This window comes from Octopus sinensis, linkage group LG3, assembly GCF_006345805.1.
Source record: "Octopus sinensis linkage group LG3, ASM634580v1, whole genome shotgun sequence".
NCBI classification, from domain to species: Eukaryota; Metazoa; Mollusca; class Cephalopoda; order Octopoda; family Octopodidae; genus Octopus; species Octopus sinensis.
In genome coordinates, this window is record NC_042999.1 from 150,674,785 (window position 1) to 150,692,284 (window position 17,500).

The window sequence follows — 17,500 nt, forward strand, 5'->3', positions numbered from 1 at the left end:
GCAGTTTTGAAGGGGATGGGAAACTGTTTGCGCTGCCCGAACTACTGAACTGGCACTCATTTTATCGACCTCTACAGGATTAAAAGCAAAGTCGATCTCGGTGGCATTTAAACTCAGAACGTAAAGAAACCGAAAGAATGCCGACAAGTATGTGGCCAGCGCGGTAACAGATATGCCACCTTGTTGCGTAATACATTTGCGCAGAATATTACTACAGAAAAATAGGTAGTACATTCATTTTCGTTATTCGATATTCCTATATTATCTTTTCGCTCATCTTTGTTTCTATAGATTAATATCTGAAGAGCTTAATGTCTAAAGTCCAAAAATAAAGAAAACACAAAGTCGATCCGCTTCCGCCGGTTCGTCTCAGAAATCATCGGCTTCTTTCAAGCGATTCGGCTGAACAATCCAAATTCTTTTAGGCGGTTTCTGTCATTCGAAAGAGAAAAAAATTCTACATAAACTGTAAGAAAGTAAAATAATTTTATACAGTTTTGTTAAAAATAAATTAATGAAGGAATAGAACTGTCATTATCGGTCTTAAACTTATTTTGGCCAGTGTATATATATATATATATATATATATATATATATATATATATATATATATATATACATACATATATATATATATATATATATATATATATATATATATATATATATATATATATATATATATATATATATATATATATATATATATATATATATATATATATACATATCTCTCCTTGTTTCTCTCCTTGTTTTTCTGTGTACCTTTCTGTAGAAGAGCGTAGGCTCGAAACGTAAAATACTTTTTCTATTCCTGAGCGTTATACTAATACATCTGTTTGTTTTGTACACCACCTGTCTTCGCCTTTTGTTTTTTTCGTAAACTTTCCCTATATATATATATTCACCTTCGAAACGTAGAGTAGATGAAACCATAGCGACTGAAGAAGGGTTTTTTTCTTTGTGTTAATTGTCCTGTACTCTATTTTTTTGTTGTTTAAAAAAATGTCCAGTTCCTTGGGTTTGTGTCTCTGTTTTCGTTTCTCATTGTGTTCGACGGCTTTTTGGTGTCCTGTACTCATATATGCCTGTATATGTACATGTAGAGGTAGGTACGTACATATATGTTTATATATATATGCATATGTTTTATTTATTAATATATATATATATATATATATATATATATATATATATATATATATATATATATATATACATACATCTATACATACATACACGTACACACATATAAGACTGTAAAAACATTTTTTCTTTACATTAAAAAAAATCCGTTTTTCTTTTCAATGATTTCTCTTTAATTAACAACATATTTGTCTTTATTCTCAACTTTATTCCTTTATTTCCGTTTTTGCGTCACTTTATTAGCAAAGTTTTTCATTTTTATCATTGTTACAGTTAAATGTTTATATTTTTTATATAACCTGATAATGCATTGTGATTTTAAGCTTGATAAACCCCTACATTTTACGAAGTTACTATTCAAAACTGGAATAATTCTTTTATTGCTTGGCAGGGGTCAGAGATTCAAGAACGTCAAACAAAAACTCAAATACAACAAAAAAGAAAAAAAACGTACCTCACAATGGTTAATAGGTTACTATATTCCACTTCCACATCCTTTAAAATCTCTATAATTTTGTAGTTCAGTCCCCTATTTTTATGAAGTGAATACATTTTGTTACCACATTCATTTATATTATTCTTTCTTAGAGAATGTACTCTTGTTGATAACGACAGACTGTTAAGATAATAGAATCCAGTTGAAAGTTTTCTCATTCTTTCTTAACGCAGCACTTCTGAGATCCTGCCATAGACGGCGTATTGTGAGTAATTGTACCGTAAGTTTTTCATCAGGTAAATCGAAAATGCTTCTTGCTGTTCCGAACCTATAGAACAGATTCTCATCTCTGATAGACCTCTTTGTCGATTTTAAAGCAAATAAATCTCATATCGTAAAGTCTGGTGTTATCTCAGACCCAAATATAGTCACCTTTGCTGTATTTATCACTTCCGTTGTACTATCCACATCTATCGGATCAGAAATGTTGATGTTTCTTTCGAGGGTACTGAGGTATCGTAGTCATGTCTCTTATACGGTCATAAACTGTCCTCCGCCATCAACTATTATTCTCAAGCATAGTAAATCTCGAATCGGTTAAATTTCATGTAACAGCGGTTCTATTATACTTTGTTTTGATTCAATGAAAACCGCTTACTTTTATGATACTTCTAAAAATAAGCAGACTTATGCCTGCTAATTGGTGGATAGTATCTATCTCATAATGCTTTCTGTTATAGGCACAAGATCTGAAATTGGTGGTGGTGGTTTGGGGGATAGTCGATTACATGTACTTATTTCATAAACTCTGAAGAGGTGAAAGGCAAAGTTGCCTTGGTGGAATTTGAACTTAGAACATAATACCGGAAGAAATGGTGCTAAGTATTTTGTCTGGTGTGCTAACGATTCAGCTAGCTCGCCGCTTTGTACCTCTCTAATAATAATATACGATGTCTGATCAATAAGCATCCGGACTGTTGCCATAGTAACGAAACTAAAGCACTCAAATGGAAGCCACTTGGCACAGATTGACCGTGACCTCTGCTGTGCATGCGCACTAAGTATTAACGTTCTAGCTCACTTCTGCTAGTTACAGCAGTGCATGGAAGGAGAGTGTGTAGCGTGTGATCGTCGCATTGACCATGACAAAGAAATTGTCATGGCGATACCTGCCCAGAGGCCTACACAGAGTTGCAGAAAGTGTCTGGAGAGGAGTACGAGGGGTTCAGATATTTCCAAGATGGCCGAAAAATGTCGATATTGACGAATGTTCTGGGAGACCCGCAACCAGCAGAACTGAGAAAAACATCGCAGATGTACGTGCAGCTGTGAGGGGAAATCGTCGAATCACCGTGAGTTATTAGCGGATGTGCAGGTTAAATACGGTTCAGTTCAATCCATTATCACTGAAGATTTGGGTATGAGACGCGTGTCTGCCAAGTTTGTGCCAAAACTGCTTTCAGCTGACCGAAAAGACACTTGGGTTTCACTTGCCTAAGATCCCCTTGATTGTGTCGAGAACGATGAAAACTTTTTGGTATCACCAAGCTTTTGGCAAAATTTGATGCAGATTCTCCGCTCAACTTTCTATCATGGTCAATGCGACGAACACACGCTACACACGTAACTTCCAAGCACTGCTGTAAACAGCGGAAGTGAGCTAGAACGTTAAAACTTAGTGATCATGCACAACAGAATTTAAGGTCAATCTGTGCCAAGCGGCTTCACTCTATGTGCCTTAGCTTCGTTACTATGGCAACAATCCAGATACTTATTGATCAAACCACATAAAAAATACAACTGACCTGTCTCTTCAGTTTCTTGTTGAGATCCTTAATTTGATCCCTCCTACTTGAGTCCATTGCCAGATTTTTTTCTTATTTAAGTGAAATAGTCAATTTGTTTATGTATTATAATCGTCCAGTTATGATTAAATAGTCAATTTGTTTATGTATTATAATCGTCCAGTTATGACTGCGGAAGCTATTATGTAATATACATTATTTAAATATGTGACTGTAGCATTGTTTTCAGCCATGTCTATATACATGATGCCTGATTTATCATCCGCACGTTGTTGAAACTTGTGTAATACCTACTCCTCCAGTCTTAATTTATTCTTAATACTCCGCGACAGAAGTAACTCTTCTAGATTTTCTGTTTGTATGAAACGTATGTTGCTACCGGAGAAATTCTCCTTTACACAAATTTAGACAGCTGCTGTTCGCGTGAGTGCTACCTGAGATAAACGCCTGTATCATCTGTATCTTCTCACTTGCTGTATAAATATAATATAAAGATATACATATTCGCGCGTGCACACACACACATACACACACGTTACATTAATTTTTAGCTTATTTATATTTTAGTTGCGAAAGTGTACTTTCTAGAGTGTTGGTGTCTGCTGTACTAAATGTTTTCATGTAGTTTACAACGGCATAAGAGTGAACTCCCTGAAAACTATACCACTGTAGGTTTTTTGATGAGGTTAAAAAAATCTCATAAATCTAACGAAAGAAGACAACGAAATTGATATTAATGGCGGAATACTCGAAAGAGAGACAGAGAGAAATTTTATGTTTTGTATTACTGCTGCTATTGGTGCTGACCTGCAGTTAAAATTTTATTTAAAAAAAAAAAAATGGATCTAGGAGTTAATGTTTCGGAATTGCGTGTTCTAGTTTTTCATAGTTCTTGCGTTTTTCTTTCTTTTTCAGTGAAGTATGATAACTCATCCCCTCGACCGTCACAACCGCCACTATAAACACACACACACACACACACACACACACACACACACACACACACACACACACACACACACACAATAAACAGAATAAATACAAACACACACGCCCCATAACAAAATACCAGACAGAACAACAAACAAGCAGAAAACCATGATTTGATGATGAAACTGGCATAAACTCATGGGTATTTCGTTGAAATTCTCAGTATTTTTTTAAAGAAGAGCTGGAGTTGCAGGGGAAAAAGAAAAATTATTTCTAGTTCAATTTTTATATATTTCGCATTACTAATATAGTATTACATCGTGGAAGGTGTTTATAAGCCATTTAAAAACACACAGAAACCATTAGATTCACTTCAATATTTAAATTTGATTTGCCAAAATATTTTTGTCGCTTTGAGACCGTGAACTGTTCACTGACAAAATTACGTGCAGTACGGAATTTTGTCTGTGAACAGATCACGGTCTCAAAGCGACGAAAATATTTTGGCAAATCAAATTTAAATGTTGATGTGAATCTAACGGTTTTTGTGTGTTTTTAAATGGCTTATAAACACCTTCCACGATGCAATTGTTTTTGTTTCAGCGCACGATTTCAAATCAGGTCACTTGCTATGCAAGTACGTCTCCGCAATAATATAGTATTATTAACAAGAAACTTTTACGGAAACAATAATTCTACCCGAAGTTATTGAGTGAATATTCTTTTCTACTCTAGGCACAAGGCCCGAAATTTTTGGGGAGGTGGTGGGGACCCCAGTACGCAACTGGTACTTAATTTATCGACATCCCCGAAGGAATAAAAGGCAAAGTCGACATCGGCGGAATTTGAACTCAGAACGTAAAGACGGATGAAATTAAGCTAAGCATTTCGCCCGGCGTGCTGACGTTTCTGCCAGCTTGCCGCCTTTAAACAATATTCTTTTCTACTCTAGGCACAAGGACCGAAATTTTGGGGAGGGGGGCCAGTCGATTATATCGACCCTAGTGCGTAACTGGTACTTAATTTATCGACCCCGAAAGGATGAAAGGCAAAGTTGACCTCGGCGGAATTTGAACTCACAACGTAGCGACAGACGAAATACCTATTTCTTTACTACCCACAAGGGGCTACACACAGAGAGGACAAACAAGGACAGACAAACGGGTTAAGTCGATTATATCGACCTCAGTGCGTAACTGGTACTTATTTAATCGACCCCGAAAGGATGAAAGGCAAAGTCGGCCTCGGCAGAATTTGAACTCAGAACGTAAAGACAGACGAAATACCGCTAAGCATGTCTCCTGGCGTGTTAACGTTTCTGCCCGCTCGCCGCCTTTGTTGATTGGAAATATTGTGTCTATTGTACTGTCTATTGTTATTATCATTGTTGTTGTTGTTATTTTGGTGTTTCAGGAGATCGTTGCCGCTACATCAGTACATCTGACTTAAAAACTACTATCACAAATATTGGTCATTATGACCCTTAAGAGGGAATATCGCGTACATTACAACAGACTTGCTTCCTTTCACATTAAAAATATGAAGCATAACTCCTCTGAGACCTTTCAAATGATAAATGAGTTATGAAGGGATTAAACTTAGAAAAGCACATCATTAAGAACGCACACAAACCCTTAGCATACCAAAGATGTTCGCCTGCCAAATATTCTGCATTTTATCAAAATAGTTTGGATAATATAAGCAATGTCATTAGATAGACAGAATACAAGACTTTACGAAGTTTTCTAAGAAAACAAAATGGAACCCAGAGACTTCTGCAACTTGTTTTCTTTTCTCTCTTTTACTTGTTCGAATCAATAAACTGCGGCCATGCTGGGGCATCGCTTTGAAGGGTTTTAGTCGAACAGATCGATCCTAGTGCTTACTTTTAAGTCTGGTGCTTATTTCATCGGTCTGTTTTACCGAAGCGCTAAGTTGCGAGAACGTAAACAAACCAACACCGGTTGTCAAGCGGTTAGGTAACTCTCTCTCTCTCTCTCTCTCTCTCTCTCACACACACACACACACACACACATGTATGTCACTGTGTTTGTGTTTGTTCCCCATTGCCGCTTCACAACCGGTGTTGGTGTGTTTACGTCTCCGTAACTTAGTGGTTCGGGAAATGAGGCCGATTGAATAAGTGTCAGGCTTAAGTACTGTGGTTGATTCATTCGACTAAAATTTTTCAAGGCTGTGGCCCAGCATGGCTACAGTCTAATGACTGAAACAACAAAAACATAAAAGATATACATACATACATACATACATACATACATGCATGCATACATACATGCAGACATACATATATGCATATATAAATACATACATACATACATACATATATACATACATACATACATACATACATACATACATACATACATACATACATACATCCGTACATACATGCGTACATACATACATACATGCATACATACATACATGCATACATGCACGCATATGACGGCTTCTTTCAGTTTCCTTCAACCAAATTCTCTCACATAACTTTGGTCGGTCCGGGACCGGAACTCTAGAATAAGATACACTCCCAAGGTGCCACACGGCTAGACTGAACCCAGAACCACGTGGTTACAAAGTGAGCTTCTTAACCACACAGCCACGCCTGCGCCAAGAGGAATATTTGTCAACGTTCATAATACCTCAGAAGGGAATTTACTACAAATTCTTCCTCTGTGAGCGTAAATAAATGATTTATTTCTAGTAAATAATGGCTTGAAACGAGACGAACACCAAAGTGAAACTATGATGGAATGGCTTGTGTCAGAAGACAGAAATATCAATTTATAAAATCAAATTGATGACAAATAAAATAAGAGGCCATTTTAACACACATAAATTATGTTCAGTGACTCATTATTCAACGTTCAAATTCCAATACAATCTCTTTGTACGTATTATTTATCCAGAGTTGATAGAATGATGCACTGGGATTGCTGTTTTGCCTCAACAGAACTCTAAGGCTTTGCAGCTGGGGCCAAATGTGACTATCTCGTCTTATTTGTTTTTTTATTTTTCTGATGTAATTTATTTTGGATGAGTGGACGACAAGGATAAATTTAACGTCGGCGGGTTTAGAAGTCAGAAGTTAGAAGCGAGTTTAGAAGTCAGTCAACTAACATAGTCCAGTATCTTTAGATAGATGTTCTTTTCTACTCTAGGCAAAAGGCCCGAAAGTTTTGGGAAGGGGTAATCGATTAGATCGACCTCAGTACGCAACTGGTACTTAATTTATCGACCCCGAAAGGATGAAAGGCAAAGTCGACCTCAGCGGAATTTGAACTCAGAACGTAGCGGCAAACGAAATACCTATTTCTTTACTACCCACAAGGGGCTAAACACAGAGAGTACAAACAAAACGGGTTAAGTCGATTATATCGAACTCAGTGCGTAACTGGTACTTATTTAATCAACCCCGAAAGGATGAAAGGCAAAGTCGACCTCGGCGGAATTTGAACTCAGAACGTAGCGGCAGACGAAATACTGCTAAGCATTTCGCCCAGCGTGTTAACGTTTCTGCTAGCTCACCGCTTTATCTTTAAATATATTAAAACAATATATTTCTTCATGTATATCCACCTTTCTTTTTTTCTTTTTTTTGTACATTACATTCACATTAGGATATTCATGCCGTCAATAATGACAGCGGGTGTTTTACTAATCTTTATGATCATTACAACATTTAGGATTGTATATAGGAATACTCGATTTTTCCAGTTGGTGGTATTGTCGAAAAATGTACATGGAAGTTGCTAATGAGACTATGAGGATGCAAATAACAATGCCAAAATAACAGGTAAATAAGAAAAATATGTTTACTACTCTCCAAATACTATAAAAGTTTGGTTACTTTCAGTATGTACAATATGTAGTAGTCAAGGAATCACTCGCTATTCTACATTATGTGCATGCGGCGTAATAAATAAATTTGCTAAAGGTGAATGCAGGATATCTTTCAGTAGGCTGAATATGAAAGCTATTAGTGGAATATACATATAAAGCAGAATAACATATATATAAAGTTGAATATATAAAGTAGAATAATTAATAGTAGAAGGAGTGTATATACAAATATATATATAGCGTATTAAATCTATATTGATGACACATAATGCATTATGTGTCTGTGTGTATATATATATGTATATGTACACACACATATGTACATGAACAAAAGTGCACAGTAAGATCCATGATGGTAGAGTCTGAAAATGTAAACTAGTTCCAAAAAAAGAGAGAGAAAAAAATGTGTCCGGATTAACGGTTCAACATGATGAAACCGTTGATCCCGACAAATTTTTCTCTCTCTCCATTTTGTTTCCTCTTATCCCTTTCTGTCAAAGAGCGTAGGCTCGAAATGTCAAAAACTTTTCCATTCTTCTTGAGCGTCAAACTAATACACCTGCTTGTTGTTCCCTCACTTGTCCTTGTCTTTTGCTTTCTGTACATTTGAACCATATAAATACAGGGTTATTCAAAATGAGCCGATTTCATTAAGCAATATTTTAATGAGGAAAAGCAATAGAAAACTCCAGCTAAGTCACAATCAACTTTCATTTTCTGTTTTACAAGTGTTCAATGTGGCCACCATCTGCAGAGAGAGAGAGAGAGAGAGAGAGAGAGAGAGAGAGAGAGAGAGAGAGAGAGAGAGAGAGAGAGAGAGAGATGCATATATACATACACATACATACATACACACACATATATATATGTGTGTGTGTATGTATATGTATGAGCGTATGCATGTATAGTGATTAGATTTGTTAATGAGAAAATGAAAAAATTAAGCACATTTCTTCACAGGCATTCACGTATTCCTTAACATGCATTGACACATTCTTTCACAAATGTCCACATATTCCCTTACATATATATTCACACGTTCCTTACATGGTGTAAACTTTCAAACATTGTCTCAATTTTTCCAAACCTTGCTGCATTTCATATGGAAATTTTGTTCCTCCAAAATCATGTTGGGATATAAGTCGACCTATCTTTTTTGGTTGTAAATTTTGGTCTGAAAAATTCAATTTCTATGCCGGAATGTACAGTACAACATCGATATTTTCTAACAGTAAAATAATAATGGACAAAATGAGTCACATTAATCTACAATGACTCAAATGGTTAAGTATTGGCCTATAACTTCGGAAACAGCGATGTAATTTATTATAATATAACGTTTTCTATGAATATACCAACCGTTTCTTTGTAGAAAACATTCATGTTACAGAAGTAAATATATATAAATATATATATATATAATATATATATATATATATAATATATATTATAATATATATATATATATATATATATATATATATATATATATATATATATATACATATATATATAAAACCCTTCATCAAAACTGTCGTAGCCAATTAGTTTTCTGTATATAAAACACAACTAAATTGAAGACAACTTTCTTTTGATAAATTTATCATAAGAATGCTATCTTTGATAAAGAATTAAGAAAACAAACAAACAAACAATTCTTTGATAAAGAATTCTGTATCTTAGATATTGTGTCGTGTTTTGCTTGGATGATGATTGATAACACCTGTCAGTTGTATTGTCTTCTCCACAGCCCTTTGTCTTTCTTTCACTGTCTCTCTTTATTTTTATGTTACTCGACAAGGTGTATGAGTTGTGAAATAAAGGCCCAGAGGGGCAAACCAGTTATTAATTCAAGAATATGGAGCGAGCAAATTCAAAGACCCAATCTGTTGATATGTCGTTCTAATGTCAAAGGGCGGTTGATGATAGAAACGGCAGATAAAATACCCAACAACATTATTTTCCTTTCTGAGTTATTTGATCTTGGAGGTAGTGGGTTCTGCCCATGGTCTTTGCATAAGTTACATCTGTTTACCTCCTGAATTCAAATCCCACCCACATTTACTTTTATCTTCCAGTCGTCAATTAACTCTTGAAAATATTCTTATTCAAAAGCCCAGTCCTGTGATATTTCCATTATAGAACAAAAATGGACGCTAGAAGAAGAAATAGATCAGAGTTTTCTCCTTTACATTAGAGAGCTGCTCATTTCCTTACAAATGAAGTAAACGAGGTTAGTATGAGTCTTGTGATATCGTGTGTTTCAAGGCTGGTTAACCGATACAGTCCTGTGATGTTCTGTGCCATACAGAAAGTTAAGAATTAGAAGGCCGCGAGCTGGCAGAGACGTTAGCACGCCGGGCGAAATGCTTAGCAGTATTTCGTCTGCTGCTACGTTCTGAGTTCAAATTCCGCCGAGGTCGACTTTGCCTTTCATCCTTTCGGGGTCGATAAATTAAGTACCATTTACGCACTGGGGTCGATATAATCGACTTAATCCGTTTGTCTGTCCTTGTTTGTCCTCTCTGTGTTTAGCCCCTTGTGGGTAGTAAAGAAATGGGTATTTCGTCTGCTGCTACGTTCTGAGTTCAAATTCCGCCGAGGTCGACTTTGCCTTTCATCCTTTCGGTGTCGATTAAATAAGTATCAGTTCCGCACTGGGGTCGATATAATCGACTTAATCCGTTTGTCTATCCTTGTTTGTCCTCTCTGTGTGTAGCCCCTTGTGGGTAGTAAAGAAACAAGAAAGTTAAGAGTTAAATTGTAGTCAAATATTCGACCAGGTTTGAAAATACTAAACTCTAACCCTATTTGTTTGACATTGTCAATGTCGAAAATCAGTTATATTTTTACGAATGTCAAGTCGTTAGAATTCGAAGACTTCGTAAGTAATCAATAATATATCTGTAACTATGAATCTTGACCACTTAACTCTCTCTCATTCATCCTCCCAGCCTGTAAACTGCTACAATTGATTAGACAATTCTCCTTATCATTATCGTCACCCAATCTTACACCTATTCCTCTGTGGGTGTTTGGTAGGTAAGTACGAGTGTCAACCTTGTAAATATGTCCAATATATAACAGCAACAACAACAACGGGTATGTAGTGAGTATAAGGGGTAACTGACAATTTCAGACACTCCACCTACATATGTATAAATAATATATCCCATTTTTAGTGGTGTATAAGAAACACATTATTTTTTAATTTTCAAATGCATCAAAAAATTGCTCTACGTCTACTGAGGCCGCGTAATAGATGGGAAAGTGAATACCGTAGGGTAAGGAGCCAGATGAGCATAAGTCTACAAGGTACTTTTTCCAAACGAGCATTCAAAGAACTACTATGTCCACGATGGGAAAATTCGTCGAACCCATTGAAGATGTGCTTTGAGGTAACATTAGCGATTTGGTTGGTGTCAATCAGTATATCGTCAAAAATGGTACGATGACTACATTTAAGGATGCTCGTAATAAGATAGTTATGGAGTTCTTAGTAAGTCCAGAGTTTTTCGTGTTGCAGTTGAAGTTGAGCACGCTTCTGATTTTGTGACCGGAAGCTACGTGTCTTTAGAGCCACGTTAATAGGCATCTCTCAGCTCTCTTATGCAATGCCACGATCTTTTATTTTGCACATATTTACTTACAAAAATGCACAACAAATTGTATATATAATATATTTTTACACGGCGTTATTAAAAAACACCATCACTGAAGATATTTCTCAAATATCTAATACTCATCATCGATTCGACGGAGGACCAATTTTGTAGGCCTTTTGCAGAACCGCTAAGTTACGGAGACGTAAACACACCAGCGCATCGGTTGTCAAACGATGATGTGGGGGACAAACACAGACACACAAACATATACATGTGTGTTTACGTCTCCATAACTTAGCGGTTCGGCAAAAGAGACGGATATGATAAGTATTATGCTTACAAAGAATAAGTCCTGGGGTCCATTTGTTCGACTAAAGGCGCTACTCCAGCATGGCCGCAGTCAAATAACTGAAACAAATAAAAGAATTCCTAATAATATTTTCTAATCCCTAAACGGCTATGTGTGTCCAGTAGAGAAAATTAGGGGTCAAAGGGTCCATGGGCAAAAATGGGATTTGGTTTGAGCCAGATTCGAACCATCTCACTTGGATTTCCAGCAATGAGCCACACCCTACTCATGCAGCAGTAAAAAGCTATCCGCTTGAGAGAGCAGAATACCTCCGTAGATGTTTACCCGCCAACCATCATTGACGGACGTCAAAGGAGGGATATGTAAGCTTTCTGCCAGTTTGCGGTTCGAAGATTCTGGAAGGTTTTGCCCAAGGTTATATAAACTGGCGATTTGGACCCTCGCTTTGTCACTATATTTCGTGAGATGTGTTCTTACCTCCATCTACTTGTCCTTATGCAACACTCTGGAAATACATGTTCAACAACGGTTAATGCTCGTATTTTCACGTCGAGATCAATCCATCAGTTTATTCATCTGCTCTATTTTCTCTGATTTATATAATACTGCAAGTCACATGCAGTATAACAAATTTAAGGAGATCATTGCCTACATCTTCCATGTTGTAAATCTCCAAGGACTACTCACAGACTCAAAGAAATGTATTTCGACGTTATATAAACAGACCTTAGTACATATGTAAAAGATATATGTAGTGAAATATAATAATGAATGAAAATATGTATTTATTTGTCTGGTTATTCTTGTCCGTGAATGAAGCTTCACGTCCAATTGTTTATTATAACTACATAATTATCTCCCATAATTTGCTATGTACGAACGTACGTATGTATGTATGTATGTATGTATGTATGTATGTATGTATGTATGTATGTATGTATGTATGTATGTATGTATGTCATTATTCAGTTTTATTTCAAGACTAGCAGTATCGCCCGGCGTTGCTCGGGTTTGCAAGGGAAATAATTATATAAGCATTTATAGAGAGTTACTTCCCTTATATAAACCGAGCGAAAATGCATTAAAAATGCGGAAAAATTATGGTAATTTTTTTTAAAATCGTAGACTCATCGTAGACGCGCACTAATACCCAGAAGGGCTCGATATGAATCACGACTATAAGATACCCGCGTTTGGTTTAACTGCACCGCAAAATGTGGGAGTAGTTAGGAATCTAAATCGTAGGAGACAGACAGCACACAACCTCACTTTTATATATAAAGATTTCTTGCCAATAGAGAAAGAGCTGGTTTCTAACTTAGATCCAAGGTTCCTTCATTGGAATTTCAACATTAACAACAGGGTATTTTTGTATGTATGTATGTATGTATGTATGTATGTATGTATGTATGTATGTATGTATGTATGTATGTATGTATGTATGTATGAAGGCAGCACCTGTGAAGGGATTACCTGATATGTATGTATGAATGTATACGTGCAGATTCGCACAGATTTTTACAGCTCCAGTGATGGATTGGATCTGAAGTCTTTGAACCAACTCTCTCATTTCCAATTTATCAAGATTGGTATTTAGACAGTGAGTTACATATCTCAATGCTCCCCAAATTACATATTTGTATGTATGTATGTATGTATGTATGTATGTATGTATGTATGTATGTATGTATGTATGTATGTATGTACAGACAAACTGCTTTCTATATAAGATACTGAAAACCTTCACTCCGATGTAATAAGTACGTGGGTTTGTGTGTTTCTATTTGCGAATGATATTTAACATTTAACAACCAGCCTGCTGTTAGCTTGTTTATGATTCACATTTAGCATAAGAGTGAAAACTGGTGTTGTTGTTTAGTTCTAGGTCAGTCTTGACTGTACACGCATGTATGATCAAAGGTTTTCTACCCAACCGACTCACATGTTGTTTTGGAAACAGGACGGTTTGATTCGAGGAATATACGGTGCTACTCCAGCTGATCAGCGACCACATAAACGGTCCCACGTTACACTAAAGGCTGGTTCACCCTTCACACATACACACTCACTCACACACACATACTTATAGGTGCCACTTTAGCGTTCGATCGAACCGACCATTTACACTTTAGCGTGCAGTTTAACCCTAAAGCCTAAACTTAAGACCTAAACCTTAATCCTAATCATAATCCAGATCAGGTCATTTCACAGCGTAGACCATATATACTGCAGTAGATCGCACCCTAAAGAAGCGCCTGTATATATATATATTTATACACACACACACAAAGATAGATATGACTGGTTTATGGGGTTACCCGGGGTTTCACGTCCATAGAGCGCTTAGCTTTACAGCGTTTCTTCAGACCCTAAGCCTCACCAGATAAACCATTTGCTAAAGGGGCCATAGGCCAACGGGTTTAGGGTCTGAAGAAGCGCTGTTATGCTAAGTGCTTTATAGTCGTGAAACCCCGGGTAATCTCATAAACCGGGCATATCTATCTTTATCTATATACTCTACTGCTCTATAACTTAGAGTCTGCTTCTCTTTCGGATTTATGAGTTACTGAAGATGTATATATGTATGTATATATACATATATATATATAAGGAATCAACGATTATCGTATGAACTTCCTAGCTTACAGCTGTTTCTGCTATAGGATGCAGTGGACTCATTGCTGAGTGTTTGAGTAAAGCCTTATAGCTTCATCGGAGCCTTAGATATGAAGTATAATTTATTTGAATTACATTTAAGCACATATACACGAAAAAGCATTACCAATAAATATATATGAGGGACTTCTTTCAGTTTCCATTTACCAAATCTACTCGCAAGGCTTTGGTCAACCCATAGCTATAGTAGAGGACACTTGGCCAAAGTGTCACGTAGTGGGATTGAACCCGGAACCAATTGGTTGGGAAGCAAGCTTCTTACCGCATAGCTGTGCCTGCACCAATTTCTCTCTCTCTCTCTCTCTCTCTCTCTTTCGATCTATCTATAGTGGTGGATCTCGGTCGTTCTACGACGAGGATTCAGTTGTTCGATCAACTGAGTTACCTGCTCCTGAATTAATGTGTAAGTGGCTGAGATAACCGCAGACATGTATACCTGCCTGTTCGCAGACAGAATCAGCACAGCAAGGTGTGTAACGAGGCTGTGTCATTTAAATTACGGGTACAATCTAACCGACAGTCTCCTATGCATTTCCCGTCCACCCAGTTTCACTGACAAGGAATGGGACAACCAACATCTATAGATAATGACATTTGCGCAAGATACCAGACAACGGGGTTCGAACCTGGAACCTAGAGGGTGCGGAGCGAATTTCTTAACCGTTTCGCCATACTGAGCTTTCTTTCACACACACGCGCGCGCGCGCACATACACGCACACACACACACATACACACACACACACGCGCACACACACACACACACACACACACACACACACACACACACACACACACACACACACACACACACACACACACACAGAGTCATTCACATTAACACACGCACGTAGTTTATTACAGTGTTGAGATTACTTTGTTGCTACTCAAAGTTCCGCGTTCCATGACGCTTCGCTAAGTATGCGAGAAAAAGCTCTCTCTGTTTCTGTCTTTCCCCTCTCTCTCTTTTACTCTATCTGCCATTAATTAGCAAAGCCTCAGATAACTAACCTCTGTACAAGAGCAATAATAAATTCGATGCGCGAGTGCATGTGTGTGTATGACTAAGTATAAGATTAGGGGAACTATATTCGGTTCACTACCAAGAGGATCCAGGTTCGAGTATCGTTAGGGTCAAGCGAAATCATAATTATATATATGTATATACATATACATACATACACACACACACACACACATATATATATACATAGGCGTGGCCATGTAGCTTGCTTCCAAACCATATGGTCCCGGGTTCAGTCCCAATGCGTGACACCTTGGGCAAGTGTCTTCTATTATAGCCTCGGTCCGACCAAAACCTTGTGAGTAGATCTGGTAGATGGAAAACGAAAGAAGCCTATCTCCGCTCCAAACGTTAAATTCTCCTTCCTTCTTTCCTTTCCTGAGCGTCCAATAGCACTATACCTGTTCCACGTCCTCGTGTTGTTGTGTTTTCTCTTTGTTCATGTTTGTTTAATAATATATATATATATATATATATATATATATGCGTGTGTGTTTGTGTGTCTCTGTTTGCCTTCCCACTATCGCTTGACAACTGTTGTTGGTGGGTTTACGTCCGCGTAACCTAGCGGTTCGGCTTAAGAGAGCAATAGAATAAGTACTAGGCTTACAAAGAATATGACCTGGAGTAGATTTGTTTGACTAAAGGCGGTGCTCCAGCATGGCCGCAGTCAAATGACTGAAACAAGTAAAAGATAAAAGAATGTAGCTACATGTACATTGTTGGCGATTTTTTCCCTCCGTCTTTCTTTTCTTTTGGACTCTCCGCTGCCTCCTGTTTCTGAAGAAGAGTTTTGCTCGAAACATAAAACTAACTTTCTTTCCTTTCCTGAGCGTCTGTTAGTACTTTGCGTGTACCACGTCCTCACGTTGTTGTTTTTTCTTATCTTTTTCCTTTGTATTTTTGGGGGTGGGGGTTATATATATATATATATATATATATATATATATATATATATATATTGTTGTTAAATACTCGAAATACAAGACAAGAAAAACAATGAACAACTGATGAAAGGTCGTTCTTTATGTTGCTTGTTTTGTTTTCCATTTGTGTCTTTCGTTGTTGGAAAGAATAGTTCATGTTCCATGTACTCGTGCTTCGTACTTTTTTGTTGTACACATTTCGGGACGTCCTGTGCTTACATTGATATATACATATATATACGCATAAGCATAGATATATACGTATAGATGTTGTTATACATACATACATACATACATACATACATACATACATACATACATACATACATACATACATACAAGCATATGTAATGATAATAATGGGTGGATGTAAACACATGAACAAAATAAGAATAAACAAAAACAACAAAAACAAAAAATAAAATACAAAATACAAATTACATGAACATATAAAATTACAAATTACATGAACATATATAAACAGAAGATACAAATATTACAGGCATCCCCCACATACACACACTAAATAAACATAAACGCACATAGAGATATAAGCATGCGCAAATGAAGACATACAATAGAAATACAAAATGGCTGACGGTTAGTAAGGAGAGACACAAATAAGTAAGAAGAAAACAAAGGACCACTGATGCGGTCACAGGAGTGTGACGAAAGAACTCTGGCCGAAATAAGATTAAGATTAATGTAAAAAATAAATAACACTGAAGCAAAGTAACACCAAATATATAGTGCGTGTGTTTTTATTGGCTAAACTGGCA